Source organism: Gouania willdenowi, chromosome 14 (genome assembly GCF_900634775.1).
Source record: "Gouania willdenowi chromosome 14, fGouWil2.1, whole genome shotgun sequence".
NCBI classification, from domain to species: Eukaryota; Metazoa; Chordata; class Actinopteri; order Blenniiformes; family Gobiesocidae; genus Gouania; species Gouania willdenowi.
This window is the reverse complement of record NC_041057.1, coordinates 14359824-14379170: the sequence shown is the minus strand read 5'-3', so window position 1 is coordinate 14379170 and position 19347 is coordinate 14359824. Positions and strand designations below refer to the sequence as shown.

Here is a 19347-nt window from a genome sequence, read left to right as displayed (position 1 = left end):
CTAATTGTAATCTAAGTCCAAGTTATCCATATCCACACCATGTGACACTATCACTGTCACCTTGTGAAGTGAAGATGATGTCATACACAGATTTGAATGTTTAAGACCTCACATCATAGCCAAAGAAGCTGTTTAAATTCAAGTGTACAAAGGAAAGTTATTCATGAATGAGTCGTATACGGCACCTAATGTGCACACCCCTTCACTGCTATTGATGATTTGCTGTGGCGTTGACGTGTTTTTTGTTAGTAACAGATTAAGGAAAAAATAAGATCAAATGTGAAGAAATGTTTGGGAAAAAATCAGTCAAGGGATGGAGGCTGTGGTCAAAGAAGTGACATGAGCATCCTGATCCTGATCCTCACCCTGATCCCCGTCTAGCCTTAGACCATGGGGTGGTCTAATTTCCCATAAACTGTCAGTCTATTCCTTCATCCAAAACAATGCTGTTCGCTCAGAAACTTACTGTAGACAATTTAAACACTTAAAATCTTGCTGTCCAATTAGGCGTCATATACAAAAATCATGTGAAAAAAAAACAAAAAAACAATTAACTATAGCTAAATATAGAATAGCTCCATGTTATTGTGCTATAGAAGAGGCAACCCCCATAGCACCAAGTGGCCCTCAGGAATAATATCGGCTGTTACAGTTTAACCTTTGCAAAGCACCATACCTAAACATCCTTATATTTACTCTGCTTATTCTACAGAATGTTAATGTGAGTTGCTCATCCTTGTCATAAATTCTATTACAAAACCAACAATTCAATTCAATACAACTTTATTTGTGTAGCGCAATTTACAACAAAGTCATCACAAGTTATCAAAATATAAAATTCATAATAAGAAAGAGAAAACCCAACAAGATCCACATGAACAAGGTTTAGCAACAGTGGGAAGAAACAACTCCCTTTTAACAGGAAGGAATGTCCAAGAGAACCAGGTTCAGAGGTGGTTAGGTGGTCGACTGGTTGGGGTTAGTGGATAGAAGGACCAACAGAATAGGATATAGAGATAGAACGTCAGAGTGTCCCAGACTAGTTGAGCCGTGAACCACAGATCAGGAACTGCCATCATCAGCTTCACGACACCTGAAACAGAGAAGGGCGAGGAGAAGGCACTGACTGCAGAAAAACATGATACATTATTATCAAGTCAGCCTGCCTTGGCCTTGGGCCTCACTCCCAGTGGCCTAGTCAACACTTATTATAAAGGTGACGAACTCTTCCCATTTATTGGTAAGCTAACAGCAACTCCAAGGTCTGTAAATGCGACCGTTTACAGATGAGCCCATGTCTGTTCTAGTGGTTAGGTTATGTTACAATTCAGTCCTGTTTATGCAGACTGTAAATCATTACCAGCTACGTCATACTTTTCAAAATAAAAGAGCAAAACTATTAAGCAAACCAAATATGTCTCTATGTACCTTGGCTCTGGCTACTCTGTGCTGCATGAACATGCTCCAGCTGTTGTCTGTTAATTCGTCTTCATGCTGTGAAAAGAGCTGGAGCTCCTTCGTATAGTGATTTTCTCACTCGTATTGATGAGTTTAGCTGAAGCGTATTAAATTGGTGCTGCATTCTAGGGTTTGCTTCATACATGGGACGCGTCCTCCCACCCTGTGCTGCAGGATTTTGACATCATGCTGCTGATGAAGCTGGTAGAGGAGATGTATGGTCACAGAAACACATGAAAAGAATGGACTTTGTGCTCAATGTTAATTTGCATACTAATCAGAGTCGCTGCTATGTTTATTAATGGAGGCGTATAGGTTAGAACCTGCATGCTAATAGGTGGTACTGCTATGTTTATTAATATGCTTGCAAGTTGTGTGCAGTGCATGTGTAAATAAAGGTGCTACAGAGCCTGAAGGTCATTGGGAGTCTTCTGACCTTCATGTTTACTACAAAAGGCTGAAAATAACCCATCACTGACCTGAGGATTGAGAGCATTTGTGGAGTGCTGTATGTTCATGGCTTCTTTGTTCGTGATTCATCCTTTCCTCCTTTGCATTGTAATCTAACGCACATTTATTCTCAGTGGGACGCAAGAAAAATCGTTTTTGTTTGATCTAAGCCAACATAAAAAAGTAATTGGTTAGATGGGGCTGCTTTATTCATTCAGTGTGAACACATATTGGAATGTGGGACTCTTCCAGGCCGATATTTCTGTCATTAAAATCATGACCTTGTTACTGGATTGTATTGGATTTTTCAATTTATAGCATAGTTTGTTATTAGCAGCAGCATGCTACCTCAGGTTTATGTACATCTCAGACAGTTGACACCACTGCATTTCCCCTGCTTACAGTAATGTCGAATAATAACAGTGGTTCCCAAACAAGCGCGAGAACGGCCTTGCTGAACATTAAGCATGAAAAATACAAAAAAAATATGTATTTCTCTGCACTCAAAGAACTGTATTATTACGGTTGTAAAGTATTTGATTGCACATCAAGTACACGATAAAGACAAATAGATGAACCAATCAGAGATATCCTTGAATGTGATGTAATCAGCCCATCTATTCATTCATTGTTAGGTTATTGCTAAGGTTTTGTGTCTTAAGCTCTGTCTGCATTGCACAGCAATTACAAATCATATATTCTTGAGGTGACTTGACATTATGCAACCAAAAAGTGTTGGGTAATACATTGAGTTCACTGTACAATGTGATACAAGATATACCTTGTAATATCAATATTTAATAAAGTTAAATGTAGTTGACTTTAAACTCCATATGAACTTATCAAGTTTTAAACTAATTGTAAAAAAAAAAAAAAAAAAAAAACTAATAAACATTAAAATAAAGAAATTCATTTCCTGTTTAAAGTGCTAAAAAATTAAGTGCCACACCTAGACAGAGAATTTGTACCAGTCTGAAACTGGAACCACACAGCTAATATTAAAGAGCGTCATCATCATAAGGACATATACCGTACATTTTTTATGGTACACACATTTCCTTTTCTGACCTATGGGAGCAGTAACATCTAGTCTACTAGAGCAGTGGTTCTCAAACCTTTTTGGCGCTTTATCTTATTTCTGAATCCAGGTACGCCCTTTGTTCAACTACAACATTTTGCTTGGAATACTATGAATAAATAATTATAGAGCATAATGATAGAATGAATGCGTTAGAACACACATTTTAAATAATCTCATGTTGTAAATAAGAATGAAACAGTATTTAGTGCCTCCTGAATAGATTTATTTCTACAGTTTTTATAATATCTTGTCTTCTCATTCCTAGTGTTACTGATCCTTCTATTGTCAGTTCATGTTCTAATCAAGATCATTTCCTTCATCATTATTGTGATTAAAATTTTTAACTAAAAATAAACGTTATAAATCCCCATATTTTTTATGCTTTCATTTGTTAATTTCCCCCACTCTCTCTCTCTCAAGTACCCCCTCTACTGCCATTGCATACCCCTAGGGTTACATGTACCCCCTTTTGAAAAACACTCTACCAGAAGAAGAACAACAACAATGAAGGGTAGAAGGAGGCAGCATGTCGGTAAAAAACCATTGATATAAAAAGCGAGACAGGATTCGGCCAGTGCTTGAAATGGTCCAAAATTGGCTGCCATTTTACCAAGGACTGTACACAGCATCGAGCTTCTGTCCGCAAAATGCAATTTTTAATTAATAAATAAAAACAAGTGTCAAATATTTTTGTTACAACACGGACCCCCTGACGAGATATCTGGTGACGTTTTAATTTCACGAGATATTGTTCCACCCCTACAACCAAACATATAACTGAACCCTACGTTTCTTGGCAGGGTCGAAGAATCATATGTTTAGCACAACATATGCTGGCTGCTGAAGCATTGACCTTGACACTATCATGGTTCTTATGACCCTGATATATAACATGAGAAAGAGCCAAAGATGTGTTTTAAGTGTTCCTGGCCTTTGTCATTAATAACCCACTGTGTGCAGAAAGAGTGTACTGCTGGTTTTGTGGACCAATCAGTTCATTATGAGACCTCAAACAAAGGTGAAGGTCAATAAGCCTGAACAACTGATCATTGATGTGAAATATATTCATGTGTGTAGTTAGTGTGTTGATTGCGGTCTGAGGGATTATCAGCGTTCTACAACAAAAGCACATCTTAGCTGCTTTGTGCTTCTTGCTTGTTCTACCATTGAGAATCCCACACTAAAGGGTGAAGGTTGAATGATGTTGGGAGGAGGGATGCAACGCCTAATTCTGGTGAGAATTGCCTATTAAGATCATTGTCTGCTCTGCCCTCGCTCCACGGCCTGTCCTTTCTTTGGCCTCTTGTCCCTCCTTCGCCTGACTCATAAATTAAATTTATCTCCCATCATACACACACACACACACACACACGCATGCACGTTCAAACACTCGCACAACTGCATGACATTAATATTCATCTGTTCTTTTTGCCTAAATCATTTTTTTCTTGATTACTCTCACCTTTGATCAGATGACCGAGCAGAAGAAAGGAAGTGTGTGTGCGTGCGTGTGTGTGTGTAAAAGAGAGAGATGCAACTCTGAGGATGAAGAGATGTGACAGCGTCAGCCGAAAAAGAACTGTTGTCCTCAGAATGAGTTTATGTATGTGCGTGCACACACATTTGATTGTCCTCCTGGATATGTTTGTGTGTCTATGTGTGTGAGGATGTTACGCTGTCTCAGAAATCAGTGGAGCACAGAGCTTCCTTCCTCTTTCTCCCTCTTCCATGATGTCTTGGTGCGTATTCACTCATGTGCATGTGTGGCTGTGTGTGTGGCCGTGTGTGTGACTTTGTACACATTTTTTTTTTCTGTGACCTAAAATGGGTCACATTAGTGATATTATTACTCAGTGGGAGGTGTTTAGGTCCCCTGGCGCAGCTCTGAGCCTGGCCCCGGGCTAACGGCAGACCAGCAGCCACCTGACCAAGCTGAGCAGAGGGTGGCCTCGTGGTGCAGCTCTACCCTGAGGCTCAAACTGTGCTTTCTGACCACCCAGTGAGTCATAAACCATTAGCAAAATATGCTAGCACATTCCCATCCTCCACCAATAGAGAATGCAATAACAAATCAGAGCCATTATGCTGTTTCCTCTTGTTATTTGGAGTTTTGGGCAATTTGTTGATGTTTCGGTGTTGTTTAATGTGTCTATAAAGCAAGGAACCTCTGTGTGTGTGTGTGTCTGTTCCTCAAACATCTCAGCGCATCAGGCTCAGATTGACCTGAGACGATACCGTTCATAAGCTATTTTATAAGTGCGTGTGTGTGTGTGTGAGTGATTCAGAATTAAATTTGCATTAGGAATTGAGTATTTACAAGGTCAATTTAAAGAGGATTTAATTTTTATTCTGAATTAAAGAGGAAATAAAGCTCCTACGTAAACCATCTGTGAAAAAGCTACTTAACCTCCCTACGGGCACTGAACTAGTGTTATAAATCAAGTAAAAACCTAACAGAAGAGAAATGTCAGGAAATGCCTGGATAAAACTTAAACTATTATTTTTTTTAAAGAAAACAAAAGGTCAGTCAATATTGTTTAAGAAATGCACTTACAATATAGAGTTCCAAACATTTAGACTATGAAGCATTTGTAAACAGATGCTGTCTCAACATTTTTGCTGAAAGAAATGTGAGACACTTACTGACCAAAACTGAAAAGAAAAAAAAGATTATGACCAGGTAGATTTCACCAAGTATTGGCTTATTTATTTTGTTATTCTTTGCTAGTTTTTGCCTCCCTCCTCTTAAAATGCTCCTCAGGTTGGGATGCATTGTCTGAAATAGAGTAGCAGGTTGTAGGTTGCACTGATTCTAAGTATTGACAATATAGACATTTCACGGTTTAGGAAAATGAGAGATTTGATGGTTTTGTTCCAGAGTATGAACCATGTCCTATGGGGTGTAGTGTTTAAGTTGTATGTTAGCTGTGAGATCACACCACTAAATCTTAGAAGTTGAGCTTAGGACAATAACAGTTGCTCCTAATCAGAGCTCATCACCACTGTTTTGTAGAATAGTTTGGCTAGTATTATGTAGGGCCTCTGGTTTCCTGTTTCAAAATTTTCCTAAATTGAATTTCAGGGTATACCCATTCCATAATATTGTCTTTTCTTCCTATTTTATGTAATTACTAAAAAAGTCTCAGAAGATTTCGTGATGCAAGAGTTTGTGTCACAAAATCTGTGTCGCTTTAAGGTGTGCTCAGTATCTGGAGGCAGAAAGTTTGCAGCAGAAAAGTCATTAAAGTTAGAGCCCACATTTTTGCCTGAATTAGCCGACATAGGCAGCTCTTTGCTCCATATGTCATCATTGAACTTTGAAAGCTCATGGCTGTGCCTCAAGCTCTCGCCTCTTGCTTTAACCACTTTGATGGTGCAGCAGCCCAGACTTCCTGCAAGAACTGCATTCATGGAGACACCCTCACAGTTACAGCAAGCACACAGTTTGGTCCTCCTGAAAATGGCACATATCCCTCCTCTGTCCCCTTCTTCCGACATCTAACACGACAAGTTTGAAGGCAAAATGTTTACTTCTGCTTGGCTCTTTCTCACCTCACAACAAAGAGCTCGATGAATACAAAGTCTGTGTTTACCTTACCTGTCAGAGGACTGGCTGTGCATTTTACACTGAAAAAAATCTCAAAAGAGATTTCTAAACCACTGGGAAAAAATGTGCATAGCCACCAGAGACAGGAACATGAACTTGGTACTCGAACTCTAATCAGTTCTAAGTTACTATCATAGGAACTTGGGACTTGATTCCAAATTAAAGGCACACTTTGTAACCTTTGGCAACTAGGGGCAACGGTAACTTTCACGGAAGCGCCCCTAGTGGCCACAATCGCTGGTGGCCCGGCGCTCTGCTTTCCTCGCCGCGTCGGTGGCGCTCCCCCCTACTCCCTGGCCTCTCCACAGTCGTTGGCCCCCTTCGCCGAGGGTCGGCAGGGGGGCCCGGGCCAGGGCGGACGAGCGACCCCGTGCATGCTGGGTCCCCTCTCACCCTTGGTGAAGAAAAGCGAATGAAACAGAAACGTAATGACCGTTGAGTCTACTCTACTCTGAAATAGAAAATCAGAGGCTCTAATGGTGGAATCATATATTAATCAGATGTAAAAATCACATTATAGTTTAGTTGGTGTAAAAAAAAAAGCATTGCATTACTGAACACTTATTACTACTAGATGTCTTAAACCTGAGCTCAGACTTGTGAGCATCTCTCCATATACACATATTTTATTAAAAGGTTATATTTAAATAGAACATTAAGAATTTGTGAATAATAAAAGTTCTCGAGAAATGAAATTCCAATCCACAGGTTTTTAATCTAAATCTATCACATCAGTCGTCATAATAAATCAGAGTTATTTCCACATCTCCTGCAGAGGTTTGATGCGATAGGTTGTAAAGATTGGCGGACCATGGGGATGTCTGTATTGGATAAGCCACACAAACACATTGGTGGAATTACCTGCAGAGGGGAGAAATGCCCGTCAGCTGCTGTAAATCTGCTGGTGCAGATACAAAGCAGCATCAGCAGCCGCGTTGATCATCAGGGGAGCCATACGGCAGGTTATTGGTTTTCTCTCTGACACATTGTCATATGGGCATTAATACAAGTCTCTGTGTACGTGTGCATAGGCCCTACGGACTTCCAGTTTCACGTGAGAAATGAGTACATTTGAACTAGTGTTATTGTTTTCTAGAATAGAGATATTTAGGATTAAGGAAGTCGAGGCATCTTTAAGGGAATAAGTGAATATCAAACATTTTTAATTTGTTTCAGTGGATCTGAATGAGACACAAAGAGGAAACAACACAATGTTGGGATTGTTTATTGCTTTACAAAGTTACAAGGAATATTCCCCAGGATACTCAACTCAAATTACAAAGACAGCTCAACTATTTGTGACCTTGACTTGTAGGAATGACATGTGATTTAGATTTAGAAGCTGCACAATGGTTGGTGGTTCAAATCCCGCTCTATCCATGTCATTGTCATTGTGTCCTTGGGCAAGGCACTTTATCCACTTTGCCTAATATGAATGTGGTGTGTGTGTGTGAGTGTTAGTGGTGGTCAAAGGGACCAATGGCACACTATGGCAGCCTCACTTCTGTCAGTCTGCCCCAGGGCAGCGGTGGCTACACTACTAGCTTACCACCACTGTGTGTGGAGTGAAAGAATAATGCACATCAATGTAAAGCACTTTGAGTTTTTATGAAAAAGCACTAAAATCCAATGCATTAATATTATCTGCTGTAGTTACCAACAAGTTCCTAGTTCATAATCTTGCTTTAGAAATAAAATCTAAAGTTCATTTATTCATGCACTGTGTATCGCTTTAAATTAAAGTTACACTAAAGCATTATCTGGACCCAAAGGGATACGTTAACTAGTTTTGAGAGGTACATAAATATACTTACTGTACCAACATCTCATCCTTTTGAAATTTTTAGTACAATAAAAGCATGTATTTGACCCACAGCTAGTTTAAGAAGGCTGCAAATGATTTAAAGGAAGATTTTTGAAAAGATATTCAAGGGTAAAGCAAAATAGCTTTTTGGCTCTGCTTTTGAATGTCCCTTTAGTTGAAGGATTGGTATCTGCCAGTCTAGTTCATTATTGAAAGTAGGACGAGTGAGAGATTTACAGGCCAATCAGGACAGTCTGCACAATAATCAAGACACTCCACTGGTGTGTTGTTGTAAATAAGGAGAAAAGCCAGAAGACAAAAACTTTCGATTTACTACTGGTTGATGCACTTCTTAAATCTCACGTATGGTGATTAACTCCTGTGACTCGGCTACTGAGCTCAGGCTTATTTTAGAGATGAGTTAAGGATCTCAGACACCCGGGAAGAATATTTTCTTATGTTTCAGGGCTCTGGTGCTTTGTTTAGGCAGCAGGATATTTTGTGACTAGGAATGCTTTGGGATTATTTAGAAGAGACAATGGTGTGATTTCATAATGTTGTGAGACATACCCGGATTTGATGACAAATAAGAGGAGGAGCAAAGTGAAATTGTACCGTCTAATATTCGCAGGGCAGACATTTGGATTTACAATGGGGAAAAATGTGCCTTGATATTTGTTTATTGTTGATCATTTACTTCCTGTTGGGAATAAGAGTCAAACATAAGCCATAACACTGTGTTACACAGCGGATGCCTTGGATGGACAGCAGCTTTTGGCGCCGTCTTTAATTAGTTGGTTTCACACAATGTCAGTGTTTTACACCTGTCGTTCGAAATCTCTTTGGCTCAAATCTTGTTGTCTTAACAGATCAACATCAGCGATGCTAATAAACAAGAAAACAGCCTGAAATGAAAAAAGAACACCCTCACTGAAATATGCTTGAGGCCCCGATCTAAAGTTTTGTTGCTATTTATCCTTTATTTACCTTGGTAGAAGGTTTCAAGGTTTGAAAACAACTGAAAATCTAGTTTTTACTCCCTTGTTGTGGGAGGAACGTATGCAACTGTTTCTGCCCCCTGGTCTCCTCCAAAGGGAGGAATACTGAAATACTGGGCCAACTGGGACGTAGCCCCAAGGACCTACTAGAGAGGTTATATCTCCCAGCCGGTTGGAGAAGTGCTCAGGGTTCCTTAGGGATGAGTTTTGAGAGGTTGTAGGATGTTTCAAATGTTTTCCTAAGCTGTGTAAAGTAATGGATGAAGATCCCACAACGGCTAAAGCTTTTGCACATTACATACTGCCTGGCTAAAAAGAAGAAAAAAAATGTCACACACTAATGTTTTGTTAGAATGCCTTAAGCTTGGATTAAGGCACACATTTGCTGTGGCATTGTTACCACGAGCTTTTGCGAAGTTGCATTTTTTTTCTATCCAGAGTCGCATTGATTATTGCTGACGCGAGACACTGCTCACACTCTTCTCCAGCACGTGTCAATAAGTTGACCCTTCTGAAACAGATTAACAAATTATCCACGACCACAGAATGTGTCTCTGTCCACATGATTGTTTAAGAAATGAGGAGCAACTAGCTGCATCACTTATATCGCAATGATCTCATGAGATTTGAGTATACTGTTTAGTTTTACAATTCTGAAGCATAAAAAACCAAAAATATTTAAGAAAGAGTTGACCTACCTAATCCCTATTAAGCATTTATGGCACAATTTGGAGACATTTAGTTTGTCCATAATTAAACCAAATTAGGGAAAGCCAATAAAAATGGAATTGTGGAAAATTTGAAAGGGAAAATCAAAGCCTGAACTATAATCTATATATTATCATTTAACAATTTTACAATAATGTCTTGAGGAAGTATTGTCACAATGTACAATCAAATATAAAGCTTTCTGCTGTCAAAGCTGTCACATATCACAGCTATATCTAAAAGAAGACACTGGTTTGTTCATTATTTAGTTGTATTTGCTCTTTATGAGAAACATGTTGCTTTGCAGGAAGCCTGGCTGCTGTGTTTGCCTGTTAATAATCCCTTCCTCATAGCTTTTGCGCTCTAAATCTGCTACTGGTTCGCTCATGTTTTGTGAATGTTTAGAGGTGAGGATTTTATGACGAGTTTGTTCGCTCTACAACTGTATGAATAATTGTGAGTGCGACTGTGCGCATTGTTTTTTTTTTCCTCAATGTATTGCTGTTCTGTGGCGTGCAACCGTGGCTGCTGCTGTTGACTGACTTACGACCTTTGTTGTATTTTTCCCACCTGTCATGTTATTTCCCAAAGGCCAGCAGTTGATGAAGTGGGAGTAGAAGGGTTGCACTTAATGTAATTGTTTGACTTCATTGTGCGACTTTATGTCACCAATTTTGACCAAATAAAACCCAACTGTGAAGGTGATACCTTCAAGTGTTACTGTAAAACTACCCTCAACTCTAAAATTGTAAGTCCCACATTTAAAAGGATGTCACTTGAATTTGAAAGTAAAATTGTTAACTCAGCATGAGACCTAACATCTCAAGCAGGGGTCACCAACCTTTCTGAAGCTGTGAGCTACTTCATGGGTACTGCATATTCCAAAGGGCTACCAGTTAGAAAAGTGCTCCTTAAATGCTACAGTTTCATGGTTTCACTGTAATTAGAGGCTAAGAAAGGCTAGCAGTAACTTAAAAAGGTAGGAAATAATTCCAGCAAGTTATTTTTGTCTTCCTTTTGAATAATGTTAAGGTTTCATTTATTCAGACAACTGTTTTTCAGGAAATTTACTTTGATCTCCTGACATGTTTCGACTGTCAACTTTCAGTCTTCTTCAAAGGCATCTGCTGATCGCTTTGATGTTTCCTTGACTTACGTGTAATAATTCCAGTAAGTTTTTTTTTGTTTTCTTTTTGAATATTGTGCTAAGGCATCATTTATTCAGATAACTCTTTTTACATCAAAACAATTGATTACTTTTGTTATTACTATTATTGTTATTGTTATCACTATTTTATTGATAGACATGCTGATCCACACGTAGGAGGAATTTTAGGGCCTATGCTAGGAATGTAGATAATTCTATCCTGGATTGCTCTCCGTTAGCGTGCTTCACCTAACCAAACGTTCCCTGTCAGAGAGAAGCTGTCCTACGATTCTCGATTACAACACGCTAAGTTAAGCGTTAAGTGTTTTCAGCCTGCTACATGCGCGTTCACATAAAAGGGGTGGAGATTGGATTGCAGCGTCTGACCAATCAATGGAGAACCTGGCAGAGTGAGCGTCTTTACAATGGAGGAACAGCTTATGATCTTAAATAAATATAATAAATTTAAATACATGATGACAGCGAAGAGCAACAGTGTTAGTGCAGCGCACACCAGGAGGCGGAGCTTTTATACTCACTCAGATCTGATCCACTTCATAACTTGGTTAGGTGTTGCTTAAGTTTAAAATGATGAATAATTAAAATCCATAAGTCAGACGAAAAACAACACTGTTGATACAGAAAAGGCAGGAATAAAAGAACCCATGCAGGAAGCTACTGACACTGTTAATGTGTAAAAGCGTGAGATTATTTATGATATTAATCCATTTAAGTAGACCTTTTTATCACACACAATGGGATGAGAGCACATTGTTTCACAGTCTGTAGTATGTTCCTGCTGATGCGGTCAGTCTCACTATAGTGTATGAATGAATGAATTAATTAATTAATGACCTCACCTGTCCGCGCATGCAAAGACACAGGCTTCATCAGCTGACTATAGATCAGTCCATCAGATATAAATCTATATTTTTTCTAAATGATGTCATTAGTAAATTAAAGGATTGCATCGATGTCTAAATATTCTCTCTCTCCTGTCAGCTGTCAGATCAGATCCACACAGTGACGTACGTGTTCATACATCACCTTTTATTGGACAGCTCGCTTTCTAAGAGAACTGATTGGTCAGGAGGCGGGACTTTAGCACTCGTTCAGACCCTAGTCAGAGCAAAACTTGCTCCCAACCAGGTTAGTCGTTCAGCCTATGTTACCATGGTGATTTAGCTTTGTAAGACATTAACCAGCTTTGTAGTCCAGCACACACTTATTAAATCCTGGAAGTTAGCGTGATAAGAAGCAATCTCACTTTGTAACATAGGTCCTAAAGGTCCTCTTGGTATAATGAACATTGAATGTATACAAAAACAACTGTACAGCATGTGAGAATCTAAAGATATGCTCTGGCAGGCTTGTTCTGTGGAAGGCCACAGAAGGTTAATAGAGTGTTGCTGAATTAAATCACACAACTGCTTCACTGCTCCGTGTTTTATTCCTCCATGTGTGATGTAGTAGATAATTCCCTAGACTAGATGCAAAATGAATTTTGTAATCTATCTGTAAAATGGGATCATTGTGTGTGACATGGTGTTGTTATTATTATGCAGCCTGTAACTGTTAAACTGTCAAACTGAATTTGTGGAGAAAAAAAATAAATCTGCTTTTATTGCCGTGTCATGATACACACTAGCAGTTAGCTTTCAAGCTCAGGGTGGCTGACTTCATGACACGGCGGTAGTGAATGCAGAGGAGTGAGGGGGTGAGACAGAGGATGAGTGTGTAAATTATCGAGCACAACATCACCCCTTCCTCTCTCCCTAGTGGACCAGCACTCTTTAACCCCAGGCCTGGTGGGAGACAAAGTCAAGCAGAGAGAACGTGTTGGTGAATATGCGTGTGTGTGATACCAAAACGAGAAGACGTGCCCTCAAATCCGTGCATGCCTGCCCTTGAATGCACACAGCTTAATGACGTCTCATGTAGTCTAATGCTTAGGCTGGAAAGAAGAGTCATGTACCAAACAGTAGCTTTTAATTTGGATACTTTGGTGATTTCCAAACCAGATCACAGTTGGCCTGGCCCTGGTGTATTCGAAAAGTGCATCACTTGTCTCCCAAAAGTGACACAAAGCTCAAGGCTTACAAAACAGTAAATAATCAATAATCATCCAGTATGGATGAGAGAGGTGAGAGAGGACATGAAGTCAGTTTGTGTGAGAGTAGAGGATGCAGAGGATAATGGTTAGATCAGAGGTGTCAAACTCATTTAGTTCAGGAGCCAAATACGGGCCACAGATTGTAGGTGGGGGAAAAAAGGGCAATTTTAACATTAATGTGCCCTAGTTTGCACTTCCAGGTATGAATTACATATATAAGTATAAGACTGACAATAGCCAGGTATCATACCCTCATCATCCCCTTGCCTTAGAAAGTCACAATACGACTCTATTATCAACTAGTTTTGGTTTATTTTGATGTTTACATGAATATTTCATTTAACGCTAAGAACGATGCACACCTTACACACTTACAGACTTACTACCCGCTGCTCTTAAAGGGCCGGTGCTATCTCGATACAGTAAAAGGACTGGAGCTCGACTTAACTCTTATTGATCCCTTAACTTTAAGACTTTATACTTTAGTTAGCCTTAAGTTCACCCGGCTAAATAAAGAAAGTCATCTAATAAAATGTGTAATGTGTAGTGCGCATGTGCCAATCAGCATTGCGTCATGTTAAACTTGCAATTTATTGCATATAACCACATGAAAACAAAGGCAGAACATTTAAAGTTTAGTTTCAAAGAGCAAAAAATAATCTATTAATCCAGCTGTTTTTGAAGTGAAGCTAAAATAAATAAAAAATGATTAAAAATATACCGTCTTAATCAAGATGCAGACAATCAACTTCCAGCTTACACAATGGTGTCAATTAAAGGAGTGAAGTCATCAGTCTCATCATTAGGCGTCTCAATGGAGACACTTAATGATGAGATACCATGTGATCAGAAGTCTTACCCACTTGTCAGATACTGCGTCATACCTCAGTCTACTAATAATTCTAATGTTGATTTTTGATATTTTAGGAAATGAAAGATAATGATCCCCGACAGAGAGTTTGATTTTATCTCCTTAGTAATGTGAGGAGTTTAGGGTTTCTCCCAGTCTATGTTTCTGTTTATTGAGTATTGTCCCTTCTTGTGTACGGCACCCCCTGTACTGTCAGTTTGTAGTTTTCGATTGGTCAACTTAACTCTTGTTAGTAATTTTATATTTCTATGCTGCAGAATTCAAACAAGGTTGTGAAATTTGAGACGTCTGTCCATAGCTGCTACACTTGCCACACCTTCAGACCCCCATTTTACAGCAAAAAAAAATGCTGAAATGTGTGATATTGTTCCCAAACAGTTAGGTGAGTGTATGTGTGTTATGACAGAAATGGAAATAGATAAATCGCGAAATTTCCTGGGTAGATTTTACTTTTTCCATCTCCTTGCTCGCCAATTTATGGGGAAAAGTTGCATGTAAATGTACAATATTGTCACAAAACATGCCAGTGTTGTGTCATTTTGCTTCTTCTGCTTGATTTTGATTACATTTTAGTAATGATCATAATAATAATTAGAAAAATAATGATAATATTGCCAATTTTGTTTCAGGAAGTGAATTTTCAATGTCAGTGCCTCAGTTGAAATCACAACTATTCCAAAGATTTAGTTTTTAACACAAACATATTTTAAATAGAGTGTTTACTCTGCTTTGTGTCCAAAGTAAACTTTGATAAGCGTAAGCAAACTATTACCTTGTACAGGATAAGCAGGTACAGAAGACGAGATAAATGCAGATACTGTATGTACACCTCCTCCTGTCAATACTTCAGATTTGTTTCTGCAGCCATCGGCTGTATTTGCTCTAAACCAAGAGGCAAATAATGGTGGTTTGTTCTGGGTGGTGCAGGTCAATATATTGATGGTGTAGAGGTCGAGGGCAGTCATCATCAAACCACCCTGTGCTGTGGGCGGAGCCTGACACCCTGGGGACTGAGAGGAGAGAAACTGTGTCATGGCTTTAGCCGACAGCCTATGGAGCACTGATTTACAGTGAGCTCTGATGACAAAGCACTTTAGCTCCTTCACACTATCACTGACCAGTATTATTATTATTATTGGTAGTAGTATTTTGTTATTATAGGAGCAGACCGGAAGGGATTACAATGTTTCGGCTTTTCATGGCTCCTCACACCTTGAAACCAAACTTGGACTGAGGATGTTGCAGCCACATTGACTCCCATGCTGGTATTTTCAGCTTGAGGAGATGAAACGAGCTGCTGGTTTCAACCCATTATGTAAAATGACAGAAGGGCTTCTGTTGCTCTGTTACTGTGTCACAGGCACAAGGCCCGGCCCATTGATTGCACGCTGTGACCTGTATGTGCAGTGGAGTGTGAGGCTAGCGGATGCTGTTTTAGGGTCACTGCTGGTGTGGGACTAAATGGACCAGTCCAGGAGGCCAGCCTGTCTCCAGTGCTAGTCACAGCTTTCCCTGCTACTTCACTACTGGGTCACTCAGAACAGTCTGAGGTTGATCAGTTTGACTCTGATGAATTACTGTCTCTAACTCCTGCAGCTGTCCTCTACAAGAGAATCTAAATATCTCAAACAAGTCTACAATAACATGCTTGTTAGTTTTTGTAATGAAATCCAGAACTTCCCATTGTCTTTGTTGGTATTAGTGTCTATAAGTCTTTATTTTAGTCAAGATGTGTAAAATGTCTTGCTGTACAGTGTTTAAAGATGACTTTGTAATTGTTCGATGGATAACGTGGTAGGGGTGGTTTATTCGTCAAAATTTGGCCGCACAGTGAAACAGGAGCGTGTACAGAGGTGTTTGCAAGTCTCCCTTGCCTTGTACCCTGAATATACCTTTATCACCATTCCTTAATGTGAACACATACACACACCAACACACACAATGGGGGTGTGTAGTCCTGAGGCAGGAGATGAGTTTGTAAGCTGTAAGCTCATAAACGGCCTTCATGTATGTGTTGTTCTCCTTCAGGTTGGAAAAATGAACAAGATATGACACAACACACTCAAAATAACAACAGAATTTCACAACATGACAAACAAAAATAATCAAAATGACAAGATTTATAAATTGAAAATATTTTTTATCACAAAATTACATTCAAAATACTGGAAATAACTTCAAAAAAATACAACAAACAACAACAAAAATGACAAGGAAAATATTGAAAAGGACAATAAAAACACACGTAACCCTTTATTTCATTATACTAAATGGTGACACGAATGTTGATGATGTGGCCCTCGGATCAGACAATAACATAAAAGTTGCCCATTTCTGTACCAGGGGTAATATTATCCAAAGCCGCCACGAGTAAAAAAACAGCTGGTCATCTGGAAGGCACGGCCATTCTTACCTCCTTTACGGGTTGGCAGTGATGTGATCTGCCAACAATCACGTCTCTGGACGAACTTTCCTCCTCTGAATCACTACAATATCCTAAATCATTGATGTTGTAAGCATACAGCTTGAATGGTGAGGCAACCCTGCTGTGAAGGATGTGTAAGTAGTCAGATTTGTAAAAAAGTAATAATCAAATATCAGTGAAGATCACATGCAGTTATTTCATCCTAATGCTCACAGATGGCCAACAGAGTCACAGCTCTATAAGAAAACGCACAGGTCATATATGATACATTAGTTTGACAGAGCGGTGATGGAGGAGTGCTGACTGAATGTAATGATTCTCCCTGATGTAGTTGTTTCCAGTGTCTCCATCTACCATAGTGGCGTCTACAGCCGAGTGCAACTTGTCTCACTGCTGTCTTGTTCATCGCAGTGGAAGTGAGAGATTGGAGGACACGCACACTCACAAACACACACACACCACTTTCACTGCACTTTGCATGGAAACAATGACTTTGCCAGTAAAGCAGCTGTCTTGTACCCTTCCCCGCCCCCACAGTTTTTTTTTCACTCTAACAACAGGATTGGTTTGCAACTCACTCTGATTCTGCTCGTACGCTGACACTGACTGTGGATGCTCATTATCGTCCCTCTCTGTTGTTGCTCCCCGCTCGGGAAAAGTGGGCAATTACAGGACGACTCTTGTAGAAAGCCAAACCTTCCCCATAATGAGGAGATTTCCCCCAGCAGCATGTGTAGCTAATGTTTAGAACTGACCAATATGCCGCAATAGCTGCCATAATAGTTTGAGACACCATAAGCATGATATCTTTCTCCTCTAAAAAACCCAAGACATCATGATGTCTTTGTCCTGTACAAAATATCTGCACAACAGCAGCCAGGGTAACAGCTGAGTGAGCTGCTGGGAAACGCTGGTTGTTCCTAATGAAGGGACCAACGATAGCTTTTCCAATGAAAACATCAGACAAAGTTTTTTTCTCTCTGTTTACTGAATCCAGCGCCTGTCATGAAAACATTTAAAGTGGTAATCAAAGGCATAATGGTTTGTTATTTTGTTCCCAGTCATCTTGCTAAGCACGCATTGCCTTGGTGATTTTTTTTCTAAGCACTGCGTTAAACCCAGCTTTCATTTGTCCCCTCATAACCTCACCATTGTCTTATATCACACCAGTTATGGTTCAAACAAGTCAGAGATGGACTTTTTTTTTAATCATATTAATCTGATTGTCCGATCTGAGGGCAACATTATCAAAAATCATGAAAGAACAGAGGGCTTTGTGTGTTTCTTTAATCATTTTAGGTGGTTTTTTGCCACTTTGTGTACGTTTCTATCTTTTTATGTGTTTTTACTGTCTTTTGGGGGTTTTTTCTCTCGTTTATGACACTTGTTTTATGTCGTGTGTTGCTTCATGTTTATTAAAAAGTTTTCATTTTCTTATACAAACATTTCTAATGAACTTCAGGTGATAAAGTTCACTCAGACAAAAACAACCACTTCAGAGAGATGTTGACTAAAGTGAAAATAACACCGATAATGTTCCTGAAGTATTCTCAGTCAGTTTCGTAAACCAATAGTAAAATAACTGCAGGATTTGTGTGACTTTCCATTTTTTGGGGGATTTGTTTTGTGGGCCGCACAAAATCAGTCCAAGGGCCGCATTTGGCCCACAGGCCACCAGATGCTCATGCTTGATATGAGTCACTTTGTATTTGTTTAAAGGAGTTGGTTATTCATTGCACTTGTACATGCACGTGTGAACATGCACACAAACATGAACGAACAAACTCTGCTATTCTGAAGAGAATGGAAGTAGAAACAGAATTATATAAAAAAAAAAACACAACAGAAACAACTCAATAAAGGCACTTTTCATCAGCTTATCAACTTATGTTTCAATAGATGTAAAATATTTAGTTTTTAAAATATTTTTTGATGAGATGGAGATGGATGATATTTTTAAAAGTCAGATACTGAAGAAAAACACGTCGATCCGTATGGACAGAACTCTCCCTCTACCCAGAATACAGACTGCTGTTCCCCCATAGCCACTAAAATAGATATCAGTTCTTCTTTGTGATGCTCTCCATCAGGACTTTAAACACAGAGGGGAGGATAACCAGGATAAACTGCTGCTTTAGTCTCTCTGTCCATCAATTTATTCATTTTAATTATTAGGCAGTGGTACTTCCTTTGACGTTGTGTGTTCTTTACAAAGCACAATGTTATTTGCTTCTAAATTCATTGCTGCTCTCACCTCTTTTGTTGTTTTATGGTGTATATTATGTTGTTTGTGCTTAAGACTGATGTCTCTTGTCTGCTGCAAATCAAATTGCCCTTCTAGGGACAAAACTAATAAAGTAAAAGTGATAGTGAAGTGATCCTCAAGATCATTCCAAACTTTAACACCGTAAACAGAAACGCATCATCTTTTAACATTTGTTCTAAATATACTATTTAAAAAATGTAAACCCCTCTGATTTTTTCTTTCTCTTAGTATAAAAAGTTGTATAATTCCCAATGAAAGGCTTTTGTTTCTTACTCAAAATAAAATCTCTAACACTTTGAACCTGACTAAATCCATAAGTTTTTTGTTATAGATTTTTTAAACAGTTCGTTAGTAAGTGCCGGGAATTCCACTTTGTGTTATTCTTATTGATCTTTTTTGTAATTTGATTTATGGATCTA

The 19347-nt window shown here is 39.1% G+C and overlaps 1 protein-coding gene across 3 annotated transcripts in view; it reads left to right on the top strand.

Annotated features, from left to right (window-relative positions):
• LOC114475332 (glutamate receptor 4-like) overlaps positions 1-19347 on the top strand; it is a 123921-nt gene that overhangs the window by 42101 nt on the left and 62473 nt on the right. The window lies entirely within an intron of this gene.